Source organism: Eucalyptus grandis, chromosome 8 (genome assembly GCF_016545825.1).
Source record: "Eucalyptus grandis isolate ANBG69807.140 chromosome 8, ASM1654582v1, whole genome shotgun sequence".
Classification (NCBI taxonomy): Eukaryota; Viridiplantae; Streptophyta; class Magnoliopsida; order Myrtales; family Myrtaceae; genus Eucalyptus; species Eucalyptus grandis.
The window spans coordinates 13,883,417-13,889,416 of record NC_052619.1 but is presented as its reverse complement, the minus strand read 5'-3'; positions in this window follow the sequence as shown (position 1 = coordinate 13,889,416).

Genomic DNA, 6,000 nt, shown 5'->3' with positions numbered 1-6,000 from the left:
GTTCAAAAAATATATTTATATATTAGTTTACTACCTGTGCATATTTGCTTGGTATTAAAAATAAAGTTTGCAGGAAAGAAAGTGAGATGGTGAAAGGCATATAATAGTATATTTATCAGGGCACGAGTTTGCATGTGGATTGGAGTCCTTAATTGATTCTGGTTGGACGTTGTTGTTGACCCTAAAATCACTTTGTGTCTATTAATACCTAAGTAAATATAACGTTTTTGAAAATTTAGCTATTCTTGCATAGTTGATAATTCTTATCATACTGTCAACACATTAGACTATCATATTTTCCATTTATGAGTCTTGTCATACAATCAACACTGCTCATCCGGAGCTATATTTCTCAAGGTTAATGCCATACCTTTCACAAAGCTACTGAATATATCTTCTTCTTTTTTACTGAAAATATCTTAAAAGTAGAAAAATATTTTTCTAAAATAATATTTCTTTAATTTTAATTGTGAACTCGTCATGCATTCATAACACATGTCTTGGTATCCCCATCTGTCCCACTAATTTCAAACAGCAAGTTAATGCATTTGAGAAAGTCATGCATAATTTATCATAAACCGTAGACACTTAATGAATCATAAGAGAATGGAACAATTATTTGTGGGATTATGCTAGAATTTGATTTTAGCTGATGAGATCACTAAAGTTATTCTGTCATGGAAGACAATATGATTTGAGTGTGACCAAGCGCCTCGACTACTCTGCAAGTAGTTGAGAAATGTGTCCATTCGTTACAACCAACTATAATAAAAAGGAAAATAAATATCCGATGTAATTGTGCGATACAATCCTAATTTTAGTTTTTTGGCCAAATTCTCAATGACTTCCCCATTTAGATTCATAACATGTGCACAAGCTCTTACTTCTCTTCAATTGGAGTACTAAGGATTGTTGTTGATGTTCAAGACAAAGATGGGGGTTAAATACCTTGCCCAAATCTTTATAATGATCAAAGCTACAACTCATATTTGCATTGCATATATCCAAATTAAACAATTGGATTACAATAATTTTTCCGTAAACACCCACGAGAATTTCTAGTTTTGTTTGTGTTAGGATCACGATGCTACTTTAAATTACATGACTTTCTCAAATACATTGACTTGCTGTCTGAAATTAGAGTACCAATGAAGATATAGCCCCAGATGAGTAGTGTTGATTGTATAACAAGATTTATTATTGGAAAATATGACGGCCAATGTGCCGACAATATGATGAAAATTATCAACTATGCTTGAATACCTAAATTCTCAAAAATGTTATATTTTTAGATATTTATATATGCTAGTAATAAAAAAACATAAGGCGTCAATTTACTTAGGTATCAATAGACACATAAAGTGATTTTAGGGTTAACAACAGTGTCCAACCGAATCCACATGCAAACCCTTGTTTTAATAAATACACCATAATACGCCCTTTGCTATCTCACTTTCTTTACTACAAATTTTATTTTTAATACCAAAAAAATTTGCACGTGCAATTAGCTAATATATATGTATAATGTATACAAATACATTTTTTGAACAGACATATGTATTCATAAATCTAACAACCGTGGGATTAAAACTCAAGTTCGATGGCATCACATTGTGACAGTTCGCCTCATTGATACTTCAAAAATAATCTCTTAGGAGATATTCAAAAGGTATCTTTCCTTATCAATGTGCTACTACTATGTATTTATCATTTTGATGTTAACCACAAAAAATCATGTGACTTTTACCCAATTTTTTTAAATTCAAATTGCATTATGTGAGTGAATTAAATGTTGTGCTCATGATTAGGAAAATCAAACAATTATTTCCAAGAACATATAGCTAGAGACAACTCAAATTATGTTTGATTAAATGTTTTGGGTTTATGATAGATTATACATGACTTTCTCGAATGTATTAACTTGCTATCTAAAATTGTATTCAACTATAATTATCGCTATTTCCATAGTTTAAGTGTTTATAAACGCAGGCATCATTATCGACTACATCACCAATTATATATTTTCCACACTTCTATTTAGCTGCTGACATATTATGCTATCCATGGGAGCAATCTTCTCGGCCTTACTCGTTGTTGCAATCCTCATCATACAGGAATTCCCCCCGATGGCTCATTATGCAAGAACGCTTGGTTGATGCAAGGATCATTCTTGCCAAGATCTCCAATTATGAGCAAGGCCATGCTTCGGTATGTCAATAGCTTGGTATGTCGACATCAAAAAGGCCATGAACATCCTAGATTATTGTAACGACGATATTGTTAGTGTGCATAGCACTGCAAAAAGTGTATGGTGGGATTTTCTTCACCCAACCTTGTCCGTGGATCCAAATCACTCAATAGTTCTGTGGCATTGATAATATCCTCCTCCATAGCATTGAATTTTCGAGAAGGTTAGCATCATCTTCTATGACGATTAGCTCTCATGGACCATGATAATCAACTTTGTAAAAATATTATTCATCCTCATTGCCTCTTTCCTCCTTAACAAGGTCAGACGACGGCGGTTACTACAGAGTAACATTAGCAGGACAATTGTCACTCATCTCCCTATATGTGTGCCTAACTATCATTGTCCAAAGCAGTCTAAAACATGTCAACCAAAGCAACGTGAGATGCATATGTATCACCTCGTTCATCTATGTGCCCCCCCACGTAGTGGGAATGGGGCTGATCACATCAGTTTATATCTCACAAATATTCCCATTGAGGCTGCATTTACAAGGATGCACAATTACCTTTGTTGCCAACCAACTGATAAGTGCAATCATAACATCGGCTTTCTTACTATTGAAGAAGACAATCACCCTCGGCAGGGCTGCCTTCTTGTTCACGTGTAACACATGGTTTTTCTTTTCTATAATAATGTCAGAGACACTGGAGGAAATGGGCCAATTTTTCGGTGGATACATTTGTGAAAGTTTGTAGTAAGAAAAATAGAAATGCGAAGGTTCCTTGTGAGGTAACTAGAGACGATGGATTGAGACAATGACGATTAGTGGAGTAATTATAGTTGAAAAAAAATTAGATAACATAAAAATAGTAGTAATAGTTGAAAATATATTGAAAATATATTGAAAAATATTAAAAAATAAAATCAATTGAATGAGGCATGCAAGCACCGTCCTTAAAGATAATTCCACCTTTCGAAAAACGAAACTTGATGTGTAAGGCTCTAGTGACTATCCTCTCATGATAAAACATACCATCTTCTATATTCCACACTGAATAATTGAAGAAGGAAACAAGAAGAACATTGTGCGTATGACCCACCAAAGAAAATAAAATATGTGAAAAGAGAAATACGAATATTCTATTTTTGATGTATATATAAAACTTTCCAGCCACATTCAAAATAACTAATTATAATAAAAGAAAGAGAGAAGCGTTTGAAAACCGTTATAAATCTATCAATATTTAAAGAAGAATATGATTAAATCAAACGTTAAAAAGCCATCATAAAACAATTATAAAGCAATTATACGACCATTAGAAAATTGTTGATCGTTGCAAAATCATTACAAAAAATTATGGCTTTCATGACGGTCATAACTTCTAACAAATATTTCAAAACTATTGAGATATCCAACCATCCCTCACATATTTCAAAAGGTTTGAAAAGAAAAATTAGAATAATGCTAGATTATTGAAGATTAATGCATCAAAACTGGTGCTTTTTAAATTATGAACTAGCCCTAAAGAGAATGAAATATAAATTACAAAATCATCTATGACTTTGAAACTTATATAAACCAAGAATTTCTTTTTGTTAATTATAATTTTCACTAATCACGTTACACTCTCACAAAGTTTGTTGTTTAACATAGTTTTATGCTAATAGGCCATGTATGTGCTTAGTTTATTCATTAGTACTTTAAAGATTATCTCCAATAATTCGACCCCACTCCGTACCTTATATAGGTGATTCTATCAAGTGTATTCTACAATTAAATACATTACCAATAATAGCTATGAAATTCATTAAGAGCTTAGCTCAACATTTTTTTCCCTTGTAATTCTGCACTATTCTTACCTTAGGAGGGACGATAATTTTTAATCAACAAGTGACTTGTTATTACCCATATGAACCTAATTCATGGAATCGCCAATTACAAATGTTGAGTTACTATCACTGTTGATTTTCTTCAACTGACTTGTCCCATTCCCTTTGATGTATAATTAGGGATCGGTCGAATCTACTTCTAACTTCATATAATCGATGGACATAGTTTCATCTTTAAACAATTATTTTACCTTGTCACATCTCATTTGGACATATCTCTTTTTACTGTTTGAAAATATCATTCATCACAATGACTATTACTTCTTGGCAATCATAATGCCTAGACATAGAAGGTGTCGGTTATATTCCCAAAGGAACATTTGTCGAGAGATTTCTTAACTACTCGACCTAAATTTCAAATGTGAGTATGAGAAGAATTTTACTTTCCCAAAGAACTTGAGCAGTTCTACCAAAAAATAATATATATTTTCTTCTCCTTCCTCAAGTAAAGTTAGAAGGATAAAACATTATTATTTTACATATATGCTTGGTAGGTCTACCACCCATTCTTTCACATTTGCCACAACATTGGCTAGGGAAATGACCACAACAATTTTATCATATGCTTCAACCAAGTTACCCTTTGATTTAGCAGGATTATCATATCTCCACAATTTTGTTTATAGTTGATTTCAAAGTCACAATACCTTCACCAAGGTGAACACATATCCATTGGTGGATTTTGTCTCATCTGAATCTAAGATTCAATTAGCATCATTATATCTTTTTTTTTTTTTTAAATGGGAAATCCACTACATAGGATGCCATTATTTATGGTTCCTTGAAAGGTGAAGGCTATGTCTCAAGCACTTCATAACACTAGGGACTACACAACTTATGAATCCATTTGCATCAAGACACTCTTAACTTGCCACATGTGAGTGGATGCATGCAAACGCCACTTTAAAGTTCAAAAAACTAAACACACAACATGTTTATAATGGGTGCAGCAAAGTATTTATTCCTCATAATTTTAATGACAATATTAGATCACATTGCTAGTATGGACGGTGCAGCAACACCCAATAAGTGCGTTCCTTAGTTGGAACTTAAAAAAAAGGGGGGGTCTAAAAACGCTTAAAAAGTGCCTAAAAACTATTGACATGTGAGCCCCTATATATGAACAAGTAAAATAGTCTTCATTTTAAGCTGAATTCATCAGAATTCATGTTCAATGAAGGTCGTCCAATAAAGCCAAGCAATTGTCCGGCAAATGTAAAGCAAATTGTACATTGACAGTGATTTTTAAACATGCTTTAAACCCTAGATAAGAGATCAGATAGTACTCATAATCATGAGCATGTAAGAGAATAATCAAACTAACCATGTACGAGAATAATCAAAGAACCGATTTCATTCAAATTCACATCTAATTGATAACGCCCAACGTATGTCTAGTCATAGTCAACGTTTAATACACTTGGGCTACGTTTGGTCGTCTGGATAATAATTAGGATATGATAGGATAAAATAGGATATTAAATCATTTGGATAATAAAGGCGGACATATCTAACCCTATCAAGTGTTTGGTGCACTTTATGATAAGATTAAAAAATAAATATGATATTCATTTAAATTAAAAAATTAAAAAATTAAAAATTAAAAAATAGAAAATTCAATTAATTAAAGGCCATGGAAAAACCCTAGATCTAGAAATTGTGGCCACCTCCGCAGTGGCCACCATTGAAAACAACAAGTGATATCTTCTCTTTTTATTAAGTTCTTTCTTTCCTTAAAAAAAAAATCTTATCCAATCCGGGCTTATCCCACCCCCTCCCCCGGATTTTTTATCCGGCGTTTTATCCGGATATATCCAAGTTTGTCTGATCCGGTGGACATTCCCAAATATCGGATAGGATAACAAATTATCCTATCCGGACTCAAATCCGGACTACCAAACGTAGCCATGAGGCATTAG